This window comes from Gopherus evgoodei, chromosome 2 (genome assembly GCF_007399415.2).
Source record: "Gopherus evgoodei ecotype Sinaloan lineage chromosome 2, rGopEvg1_v1.p, whole genome shotgun sequence".
NCBI classification, from domain to species: Eukaryota; Metazoa; Chordata; order Testudines; family Testudinidae; genus Gopherus; species Gopherus evgoodei.
In genome coordinates this window covers 289,869,377-289,882,437 of record NC_044323.1, presented here as the reverse complement: position 1 = coordinate 289,882,437, position 13,061 = coordinate 289,869,377, and positions in this window count along the sequence as shown.

The window sequence follows — 13,061 nt, the reverse complement described above, 5'->3', positions numbered from 1 at the left end:
CTTGGGGTGACTATGACACTGCACCCCATATTCTTCATAGTGATACTATTATGCTATGATTATAACATAGTTATGATGTATTTTATGCAAGATGGGTCATATGAGAGATCATTGGAAAAGTTATGATTTATTGAATATGATTATCCTATTTGTATGCATGTATCATTTTTGTATCTGAAGTTAGGAATATTGACTATGTATCTGTATTACAAATGTGTTTACACCCAGGGAACGCCCACTAGACCAGATATTTTCAGCCTACGTATTGGGAGGGGAAGGGCCATTAGAGAGAACAATAGGCCTTAGGAGATGCTTATCTCCCACCTGGGGAGCCTTCCTGAGGATGCTACAGACAGCCGCCGAGTAATGTCTGCTATGACACTATCTGGACATGTGACCAGGTTACCTGATGCTGGATTCCATCTTGGGATGCCAGTATTTTTCTGCTGACTGGCATGGGAAGCAAGCTTTGAAACAAAGGTTTCCCACTATATGCAAAAGCTATATAAGGTAGGGAAGTGACATCATCTTGGTTCTTCATGGACTCCTCACCCAGGAAGATTCCTGGCTGTCCCTTATAATCACTTAAAATCTATCTTTTGTTGTTAATAGATTTGTTTTGCTTTATCTAAAACCAGTGTGTGGGAATCCTAACTCGGGGGAGAAAACTATTGCATATTCCTCTCCACACTGAGGGAGGGGGTAAATTTTATGAGCTTACGCTGTGCAGTGCAAGATGGTATAATTTTTGGTTTATACTCTAGAGGGAGTTTGTCCCTTAGGAACTCAGAGGTGCCCTAGCTGAAGCCTTCCCATGCAGGGGCTGGTTAAAGAGCCTGCCTGCATGTACTGCAGTGGGGTGTGTCCCTACCTGTATGTGTGCTGGTGAACATGCAGGCCGAAGCCTGGAGGGCTTGGCAGCTTGTCATAGCATTACATTGTAGAAGGGAGCCCAGGCTGAAGGGTCAGGGGGCTCACTGGTACCCAGTTCCAGGTGGCTCCCTGGGACGAACCCATCACAGTGACTTTCTGTAGTCCTAGCTATACTGTCGCACTAGGACCTAGTGTTGAACCCAGTCTGGAGAGAACTTTGTGAGGTTGCTGTCTATGCAAATGTTCGGGTACATGCTGACAGAATATTGGGCAGTGATACAAGATGCAGTTGCAATGCTTATTTATTGGCTCTGAATCCTGACCATTAGGTTGAGCTATTTTATGTAGCTATGTGCCGAGCAGACTTTGTGCTATTTTTCTACTAAAAGTAATTATGATTGGCACTCATGTGTTAAGTATGTAGGATCAGGTGCAAATCTGCACTCCCTAGAACCTCTGGGCTGCTTTTGATTAAGTCCACTGATTGTAGGTTTCTACAGCTTTCTGCTGCCATCAAGAAAAATATTAAACTCGGCATCTACATAAGCCATAAAACCACATTTTAAAACCACAGTTAAAAACCTGTTTGTGGGCAGATAGGGTTCTACTATGATGACTGGAACAGGAGAAAAATAGTGGCATTCTCCCAAGCTCCACCCACAAGCCAAGCTCCACCCACATGAGCCACCAAAATGAGATAGCAGCACTCTCGGTAGACTGTAGTAGCAGGTGTTCCAAATATAATAATCTGTGCTCTGCTGGACTTCCCTTCAGTGAGGCTTGGACAGAACATGGGCTCTGCTGGAGTCTTTGAGCTTTTCCCAGCCCCTTTAGAGCCATCCAGATCAAAACAACCATGCCTTATCATAATGGAGACCTAGGCTAGATCAATGGCTCACCAATAGACCAGATGGCAAAAGAAAACCTCTGAGTTGGGCTTTCAGAATAATTTGGCACTGTTTAAAGATTCAGTAGACTCTTTGTCAGCATGTTCCCTCCCAGAAATTTCTGGTTCATTTGTTTCCACCTTGCCCAAACCATTCAGTATGCCAAACCTCTAACAAACTCAACGGGCAACTTCAGTTGCCCCATGCCACCAGAGTTCAGTTGCAGCTGTTCATACCCAGATCTATATGGATGCAAAATATCATTCATGGGGTTTGGATTGTTCACCAAGAAGGGAGAAATGGAGAAGTGAATAAGACATTGCTATAAATCGCATCACATATCAAACAGACAAACCAGGAGACACCCTATAAAATTAATAGGCAGTAGGTTTAAAACAAACATAAGGAAGTATTTCTTCACACAAGACATCAGTCAACCTGTGGAACTCATTGCCAGGTGATGTTGTGGAGGCCCAAAGTGTAACTGGATTCAAAAAAGAATTAGAGAAGTTCATGGAGCATAGTCACAGATGGTCACAGATGCAACTCCATGCTCTGGATTTCCCTAAACATCTGACTGCTAGAAGCTTGGATTGGATGACGGGATGAATCCCTTGATAAATTGTCTTGTTCTGTTGACTCTCTCTGAAGCATCTGGCATTGACCATTATTGGAAGCCAGGGTACTGGGCTAGATGGACCATAGGTCTGACCCAGTAGGTCATTATGATGTTCCTAGGAGGAGGAAAATAATTTAAGACCAATAAAGATTTTCCTAGAATTAGATTGTTCACTTCTGCATAGGGAGGACACTTACCAAAATTATTGTCTTAAAAATACTTCATGTGAGTGTTTACTGTATTTTTTATTATTTTGTTACCTTTTCTATAGAGTTTCTTATTGTAATTTGATACTTTGGTTTTTAATATTTCTATAGTCTCTTAGCAACCAGTTGGCCAATACGTTTGCTGAGAAGCTGTAATGCTACATATTTGGCAATGGATAGATAGAATAAGAATTCTGGAGATGCATATGTAACCTTAAGCAGTCGTCTTTGTGTTAAGACACATCTGAAATGATAAAAATGATTATAGGTTACTATTATATATTAGAGCTGATTGAAAAAATCCCATGCACTGCTACAAGCTAGGGACCGACTGGCTAAGCAGCAGTTCTGCAGGAAAGGACCTGGGGATTACAGTGGATGAGAAGCTGGATGTGAGTCAGCAGTGTGCCCTTGTTGCCAAGACGGCCAACGGCATATTGGGCTGTATTAGTGGGAGCATTGTCAGCAGATCGAGGGAATTGATTATTCCCCTCTATTTGGCACTGGTGAGGCCATGCCTAGAGTATTGCATCCAGTTTTTGTCCCCCCACTGCAGAAGGGACGTGGTCAGATTGGAGAGAGTCCAGCAGAGGACAATGAAAATTATTAGGGGACTAGGGCACTTGACTTACGAGGAGAGGCTGTGGGAACTGGGGCTATTTAGTCTACAGAAGAGAAGAGTGAGGAGGGATTTGATAGCAACCTTCAACTATCTAGTTAGGCTGTTCTCAGTGGTGGGAGATGACAGAACAAGAAGCAATGGTCTCAAGTTGCAGTGGGGGAGGTTTAGGTTGGATATCAGGAAAAACTATTTCACTAGAAGGGCGGTGAAGCACTGGAATGGGTTATCTAGGGAGGTGGTTGAATCTCCATCCTTCAAGGTTTTTAAGGCCCTGCTTAACAAAGCCCTGGCTGGGATGATTTAATGGGTGTTATGCCTGCTCTCTTAACCTCCTGAAGTCTCTTCCAACCCTAATATTCTATGATTCTATGATTGTTTTCCAATGTGCATTACTTTGCATTTATTAACATTGAATTTCATCTGCCATTTTTTTGTGCAGTCATCCAGTTTTGAGAAAACCTTTGGTAGCTCTTTGCAGTCTGCCTGGGACTTAACTATCTTGAGTAGTTTTGTATCATCTGCAAATTTTGCCACCTCACAGTTTACCCTTTTTTCCAGGTCATTTATGCATATATTGAATAGGACTGGTCCCAGAACAGACCCCTGGGGGCCACCACTATTTACCTCTCTCCATCTGAAAACTGACCATTTATTCCTACCCACCTTTGTTTTCTATCTTTTAACTAGTGACCAATGCATGAAAGGACCTTCCCTCTTTCCCATGACTGCTTACTTTGCTTAAGAGCCTTTAGTGAGGGACCTTGTCAAAGGCTTTCTGAAAATCTAAGTGCACTATATCCACTGGATCCTCCTTGTCCACATGCTTGTTGGCCCCCTCAAATATTTCTAGTAGATTGTAAAAGGAAATCATGCCTCACCAAAAACCATGTTGACTCTTCCCCAACGAATTATGTTCATCTATGTGTCTGACAGTTGTGTTCTTTACTATAGTTTCAACCAGTTTGCCCGGTACTGAAGTCAGGCATCCCAGCCTGCAATTGCTAGGATCACCTCTGGAGCCCTATTTAAAAATTGGTGTCACATTAGCTATCCTCCAGTCAGTTGCTACAGAAGCTGATTTAAATGATAGGTTACAGACTACAGTTGGCAGTTCTGCATGCTTTGATGAGTCATAGGGTGTAGTCCCTGGCCTTCAATGGGTTCATTTTACAGCTGATGGGCCATCAGACAGGCTTAGGCAGTGCTGAATGCCAATTGGTCTGGGGGTGTCCCCCAGAAACATAGCACAAGTTTTGAAATGCGGATACACCCTACCTATCGATACCTCACCATACAAAGTGATACAAACATATAAACAAGATTATCATACTTGGCAAATCATAACATTTTCACAGATACCTTACATGGCATATCTGTTCAGACTCCTTTCAATTTTATAATATTGGTGTCAATACTATCACACAATGTGTCCCATATTCCATTCAGTGTCACAGTCCAAAGTAGCAGGTACAAGGAGAAGGGGGATAACTAACAATGTCTAGAGTGTAATACATTATTTGTTTGTATCAATGTATAAAAGGAAAAGTCACAGGCAGGGCACCTTTGGACTTGCCGAGGGGACAGCATCCTGGTGTGATGACTGAGCGGGTACCATTGTTGTGGGCATATGGGTGTTAATGTACCAGTAACCATTGAGCCAGGGCACCAGTACCGTGCTTTGTTAACAATAAACCTGGCCGAGTACCTTTGCCACCGAACCAAACCTGTGGTCTTCCTACATGAGTAACATCAAGGTCTGCTGAGTTAACATGCTGGATCGTCTGCTAGTGCAGCTGCCATCAGAGTGCCTAGAACAGCAGCAGTAACAACTTAGTAGCCTTCACAACTCTTCGCAGCACTAACACAAGTATCACATAGGCTTTTATTAGACGACCCTTTTGGGCGTTGTTTGCTAGAGTTGTCAGGTCTGATAGGAATTGCTGTTACAGAACAGGTTTCAGTGGTAGCTGTGTGAGTCTGTATCAGCCCAGATAAATTTGTTAGTCTCTAAGGTGCCACAAGGACTCCTCGTTTGTTACAGGACAGTGAACCCTTTGTCAGCTGGCAGTGAGGAGTTCTTAGGGATGACTATAAGGGGATTCTTCCCTGAGGCTGCTGGACCCAGAGAGACCCATACAGGTCTCCCTGGCTCTCTAGCTGCCATACTAAGGAAACATTACCCATGCTATCTACTGACAGCACATGGGACCTACCTGTTCTGGCGTGGATTCCAGTCATGGAGTGGACTGCTGACTACACTACAACACCTGGTTTATAGTTGAACAATTTGACTGTAAATGCCTTTCTCCGGGATTGCAGGGAAGCCAGAGGCAGAGCCAGGAATGCCGATACTGGTTCCTGCATTTTAGACTGCAATCCCCCTGTAAAGAGCTGCAAAGGCTCCCTATTAAATCAAAAAAATAATGAGGGGTCCGGATTTATTTGCCCAAATCAATCTGTTAGTCTTTAAGGTACCACCTGACTCCTCGTTGTTTCTGTGGATACGGACTAACATGGTTACCCTTGTGATATTAAATCACACACATCCCCTACAGACCGCCAGCCAATTACTGCGCTATTTACAATCCCAGCATACAACACAAACACTTCCAGTGAGCAGCTCCTCTCGAGATAGAAGTGTTGATACTTTTAATTTTGGATAAACAAATAGAAAATCCCTTCCTTCTGCCGCCTTTTTACTAATGGCAGAGTTTGTTGCCAAACGTCTCCTTCCTTTTTAACTTGCTTTGCAGCTTAGTGAGCATGAATTCAAATAAGAGCCAGTTTTAATATCCCCAACACCGCTTGTGTTTGCAACTGGGCTTAACCCGAGAGGTGTTGAGAAGCACTTGCTGAAGCCAAAAGGAGGTGTGAGTTGTCTTTCCTCTCAGGATTTGGTTGCATGAATTTATGAAGCAATGTGACACATTTCAATTTGTACTCTGGTTTCTCTTTAGTCAATGAAATACCTTTCTCCGGCCTTTCTCATGCCATCACCTCTCTCATTTCCATTCACAATTTATCTGGCTTTCGACTGACCTTTATGTACCATTGGCAACATCAGCCATGCTTCTGCTCAAGATGAGCTGCTCACACATCTTCCACATTTTGGCCTTGCTTATGCATGCTGGGTACCTTGGACATTTTCCGGCAAGATTGTGTGCATAGATCTAAGAACAGAAAGTAACCCTTTAAACACTAATAGACAGCTACATGCAAGAATACCTACTTATTATTGTTACTTATTTGCATCACAGAAGCAACGAGGGGTCCCATCTGAGGTCAGAGCCCCACAGCACAACTACAAACATAGTAACAGTCTCTCCCACAAAGCTCTTACAGTCAGACAGGAAGGAAAGGAATCTGGCTATCTATAGTTGTGGATTCCACCTATCCTGCATTATCATTATTATTATTTGTGCTGAAGGAGGGCACCAGGACTCCAGTGTTGAGGCACCATACAAAAACAGAGCAAAAAGATAGTCTCTCCCTCAAAGAGCTTACCACGTAAGTAAGTACATGAAGAGCCTCATATTACAGCATTCACCTGCAGGGTGGAAGTCCCTGCAGGCTGCCTCTGGGTAGGTTTATACAAATCGTGGGCTGTGATTAGCCCAGGTGTGTCTATCTGAGCTGCAGCTTTACTCTGGCTAGTTTGGGTACCAGAGTCGTGAAGCAGCAGCAGCGTGGGCTAGCAACCCAGGTAATTACTCAGGGTTCGTGCTGAAGCACATGCTGCCATGGCTTTCCTGCTCCAGTATCCGCGCTAGCTAGATAAAAACTAGATCAGGTATGTCTGTAGAAGCTGAAACCCACATGCCACGACTGCATTATAGACATGCCTTCCTTATTACCTGGTAGCTACTCTCAGCTTCAACTGGTTGTAAAATGGGAAAGATGTTAGACAACACACCCTGATTTGTTCCTAATTCACCTACAGACAGTTTAGTAGCATTACCCTAAATGCAACACAGTTATTGCCTATGTCCATAGAGAGACAGCACAGGTGTGGTAATATTTTTGATTGGACCAACTTCTGTTGGGAAAAGAGACGAACTTTTGAGCTTGTGTAAGCTTGTCTCTTTTCCCAATCGAAGTTGAGCCAATTAAAGATATTCCTCACCCACCTCATCTTTCTAATATCCTGGGACCAACACAGCTACAGCAACCCTGCAAACAACTCTGTACATGGAGAAAGGTACAAAATCACAAAGAGATAGATGTCAGGATGAACAAATCCGCATCATTCTTGCCACTTTTCCTAGATAACGTGGCAATCAGTGTTATTTGATTTCCGCATATTGTTATCCTTTCTGATAACTATTCTACAGTGAGATCAGTAGCTGGAGAAGCAGCATTCAAAACTACCCTTAGGCCAATTAGGTATTCATGAAATTTTTGCTGCACGGTTTAGATTCCCTCAAATAATTTGAACTCAATTTGCAGCATGTGCGAGAGAGAGTGCGGAGAGATTAGTCCAATCCTGCACCATTTAGTGCCAGAAAAGATGAGAGGGAGCTGAGTGTTGGCAAATAATTTGTCTGTGTTTTGAAACCACAATGAATGATATCTCCTGCTGCAAAATGCAAGGAAGTGGGCAAGGGCCAAAGGGGCGGGGAGTAAAGCCCAACCAGAAGTGCGGGGTTGTCTCTGTCATGATGAAATAGCCCATCGGAAGCAATACGTGTGTGATTATAGATTTCCAGCAGTGCATTCCTGATGGCAATGGCTAATGATCTATGGTTTGCATTTGTGCTCTGATTCCTAGAAAGGGAGAATTTCATTTAGTTCCATCATGAATTCCTTGAGTGCCTGAAACTTGCAGGAATAACAACTGGAATGCAATGCATGAGAGGATTTCTCCTTGGAACTGAAATAATATTTCTTATTTTTTCTAATACTGGAATCCATATCTAGTTATTATTAAATACCAGCTTCTGACACTCTTATTCATGTTGAACAGTGCCTTACTCCACAGGTATAGTCCCATTAAAATCAGCTGGAGTGGACCCTCTAAAATCAATGCAACCACTGGTGAAGTATTGTGCTAATTAAGGTGACCACAGAGAAAGGACCAAATTTTGGACAATATCCTCCAAAATTGCACATGCAAACCCAGCCTTTCTACACTTGTATAAAAGTTGGATAGTGAAACACACTGCTGCCAAATTTGCTCACATAAACTTTTTAAAAAAACATATAATACATATTTAACCTGTGGAACTTATTGTCACATGTTATTGTTGAGACCAAGAGCTCAGCAGATTTTTAAAAAATGACTAGACATTTTTATGAATAATAAAATGAACATCCACAGTTACAATATCTAGGATAAAAATGCATAATATTAATCCCAATGCACCAAGACAAAAGCTAACATCTAACAGGTTGGGGTTATAAAGAAACTTACCTCTTGGGCACAGTATGGAAATATGTCTGTTCTAGAGGTTGTATGCCTTCTCCTGGCATATCTAGCCACTGTCACAGGTATGAGACCAGAGAAGATGGCCCATTGGTCTGATTAAGTGTGACAGTTTTGATGTGCCTTGGCAAAATCATGAAAAGGTAGCTTGTATGCATGCAATTTTGGGGGGCACAATTTCATAGGCAACTCATGAAAATGCTGGCCATCAGAGACATCCTGCCATCAGTTTGCATGAAGCACATCGTACTTCTATCTCTCCTTCTTCAAGAACAGGCACTTTGTAGCAGGCAATTTTAGAAGGAGAGAGAAAGGGAGAAGAGAAAGGTAAGAAAACCATTTGCAAACATGTTATTCCCCTAGAATGCTTTGACAGCTGTCAATGGAAATCTGATAAAGACGTCCGGTTAAAATACTCCACCGCAGCGCCAAGCAGAAGAGGATTGTCATACAGCTGGTTTGTGCATGGATAACATCAAGCAGTGGATGTTTAATCTCCGTGGGGAGCTTTCAGATAGTCCAAATGATTTGGAAGTCAATTTAGCAAATAATAAACCTATAAAGGAAGTACATTTTAAAAAGCCCTATTTGGAAGAATAATCTTCTCCACTAGCACGCTGTGCCTGATCAGTGATGAAATGTGTCTCACTGTGATTGTTCTCCAGCTATTGAGATTGACAGGTTTGCATCTGTGCTTCATTCTCTCATCCTGCCAAGAATGTCCAATCCTTGTCCTTGGCTTCCACCATCCCTCTCACTTAATAGTGATCAACAAGAAGATGTTAGAGTCTGGATGTGCTATTGTGCTCCATAATACTTCTCAGATAGGCTCATTAGGCCACCTGTGTGGTGTGCTGAAAACTATGTTAAAATTGTTGATCACTTTAAATTCTCAGGGCTTCTGCTGCTCCTGTTTGCAGGGTAAGGGCCTCTGCAAGGAAGCCTGAAGCAGCAGCAGCAGTAAGTCTGCAGTCAGCCAGCCCAGAGAAAGGTGCAGTGAGTTGTGCCTCTCTGTTTTAGGGAGCAGTCTGCTTTCTTTCTCCCTGTTATTAGTTCCTGTGTGTTTATTGTTCTGAATTCTAAGGAATAAAATAGTGTAATCTCACAAGTTTCCAACAAGAGTATTGGATGTTTTTATGTAATTGCTTTGTTTTCATGCTGTGAAACATAATGATCTGAAGCTGTTTTTGTTTTATTTTGGTTTGGTTTTAACTAGCAGGAATTCCATCCATTTTTTCGAAGGGCTTATCCTGCTAAGGAGTTGACAGAGCTGAACTCGGGTAAGCATCATGCAGGAGATAAAGCATGCAAAAAAAGCAGAATCGAATCCACAGAATCCAGCAGAATGGGAGAATCCAGTGACAATGTCACACTTGCAGGGCTAGTCTGGGACTCTCTCCGTGCATTCTCATTCTCCCGCTCTGAGACACGTTTGGGGCTGCAGCACCATGTGTATCAACCATGCTTACCCAGCCGCTCTGACTGAGCCCAGACTTTGGCAGTATGTCGCTTTGGGAGCCTGTGGCTCGTGGTATTCAGTGACACAAGAGCCTTCTGAAAACCTGAAATATAGTTTATTTAACAGCGGGAGCAAAGTTTGACAGAAAAAAGGATTTTGAAATTACAAAAGGTCTATACACTTGCCTCCTTTACTTAAAATCTAACAACTCCCTTGTGGTAACCTAACCAGACTTAGCTTCTTCAGATACCCCCAGATGGGGTCTTGGGTCTCAGTCTGGTTCTCCCACACAACTACTGCCTCTCTTGAGAGAGGGTCTGTAACAGTGCAGTCTGCTTCTTTAAGGGCCAGGAGGAAACAGTCCTCTTCAGAACAGGTGTTTGGCTCTGGGAGAGCAGGTTCTCTGACCCAGTTGGAAAGGGCCAGGTGATTCCTAGAAAAGGCCAAAGGAGCGTGGGTGAGGGGGGAGCTGCCAGATGGGAGTTGGTTCCTGTGGGTGGCTCTGAAGCATAGGGGAGAGATGCAAGGGGAAAGGCCTCTGGGTCTCTGCGACTGGCTTTGGTCAGGGGAACAGCCATGTGGTGCTTTTATATTTACAAAATGAAACTCCCCACCCACGGAAGGGCCTATGGCATTAGGCCTTCTTGGGCTAGGGATTTGTGCCAGTAGGCTTCTGTTTAATCATCCCATGGTTCTTTGTTCTTCTCTGTTCCCAGCGTTGGCCCTTCGGGTCAAAATCAGCCTGTAGGCTCCACAGGAGATCGAGGCAAAATCATCAAAGCTAATAGTTCTGGAGTTGTCCCTCGACAATGTTAAGTGTTTGCAGAGGTTAGCTGGAGGCATCCTATTTCTTGTTGCCTGTTTTCCCAGGCATCTCTCTAGTCAGTTAACCCAATGTATTACGGGTTGGCAGAATTCTATTTTTATTTTCACCATTGTGGGACATTATTGAGGGAGTCAATTATTTAATAACTGTAGACACTGAGATTCAAAAAGTTAAAGCTTTGTAAACCATTAAAAGACACATTGTCAACATCACATGTCAAAATATACAAAGTCAATATCCTTAAATCAAACCCTGCCTGTTTTTACTATTCATTTGCTAGTCCACTTGTAACCAGCTTAATTCAGAAGTCTAGATCATTGGATTTTGACTCTGCTAATTCTCAAGCAGCATTTTTCTTACTTTGCCCAAGTGTATATTTTTATTATTGATGAAAACATTCTTTTATCAGTTTGTTTGTACAGTGAAATCAACATTCACAAACTTTTACCTACAAAAGCTTGATCTTTCCAAACCTAAATATAGTTATGCAGCAAAAAACCCCAATAACCAGGCCAACGTGCAGCATTCTTAAATGATTACAGAGCAGCTCCAAACCCTCACTGAGATGTATAACAGAAGTGATCCAGAATGGATCTAATTCTGTGTCATTGGGGTGAGAGATTGAGTGGGGAGGGATTTGGTGAAGAGTCATTGCTTTATTCTGGCAAAGAGAATAGAAAGAAATTCACAGATGTTGTAAAATAAAGTCATACACACATAGTTACATTATAGCGCAGTTTCGTAGACCATGGTCCCCTCCTGCCTAGCACTGGATGATAATGCAGCCATCTCTATACTGTATGGTATGTTAACCTCCTTTTGGCATAAGCCCCACAGGAGGCCAGTGCAGCCCAGAGTGGTTTGTGATAGTCAAGGTCTAGGTATAACCTGGGTGGCCTGTAGATGCAGTGATTTAAGGGCGCTTCTGCGTCTCTGCGTATGAACTAGCTTCCAAAGGGCAGCCTGGGGCTTAAGTACAGGTGCAATTTAGACCAGTATTGAGTCGGTTGCCCTGCTTCTCTTCTCCTGCATTGGTTCCTGCTTGGCCATGGTGCTCTCATGGTTGGCAGCATTTAAAAGTGTAGCTGGTGTCCTTGCTAGCACAGCCCGTTTGTGAACCTGCATCTCACCCATATATATTCTGCACAACTCTCATCTGCAGCATGTGAACACAGCAGGTGAGCGATGAGGTCACATCCAGTATAAATGCAGAAATTACTGGGTGAGGCTTGATGACCTGCATTATGCAGGAGGCCAAACAAGATTATAAGGAGGCCTTAAAACCTATGGGTCTATAAGTCAGTCCCCCAAGGTTGTTCCCTACCCTCTTGGGAGACTGTTTCACAACATAGTAGAGCTCACTCTCAGTGTGGTCTTCCTGAGGCACAGCCTACATTTCCCTTTGCTTTATTAATTCTACCCCCGGGGCCCTTTTTAACAATCCTCCCCCTCCTTGGGTGTTTACACCCTTCAAATGTTTGTACAGTGTTACCACATCCTTCCCCAGCTGTTATTTAATTGCCAGACAAAACTTCAACAGTCAAACCTATTTCCTCTCTGCTACCCCTTGAGCTACAGGCCTGGCTCAGAAACTGCCAAAGTGAGCCAGCGCTTTGGTGTGACCTTAAAATTCACTGCAATGGGGTCCCCAGGATGATAGGAATTTCAGAAGCAGAAGCACTCCATAAACTCCCCCCTTCTGCCCAGGAGTGTGGGTTTTATGCCTTGCTCCCTTTTCCATAATCCTAAATTCTAAACTCCTGGCAGAGAATGGAGGTAAGAATGATGCCTTTCTGCCAAGGAAAGGGGGCAAAATCTATTGGAACAATTCTCTGCTGGCAAGTTCAGAGCTGAGTTAATAGCCAGTCTAGTCCCGAGGCTTTTTGTTTTTCCGGTGCCTCTGAGGGAGGGGAGGAATAGCTCAGTGGTTTGCGCATTGGCTTGCTAAACCCAGCGTTGAGACTTCCATCCTTGAGGGGGACATGTAAGGATCTAGGGCAAAAATCTGTCTGGGGATTGGTCCTGCTTTGAGCAGGGGGTTGGACTAGATACCTCCTGAGATCCCTTCCAACCCTGCTATTCTATGATTCTCAGTTTACTGTGGAGAATAATGCCATGAGATTTCACCACTATTAGCTGCTTTACAG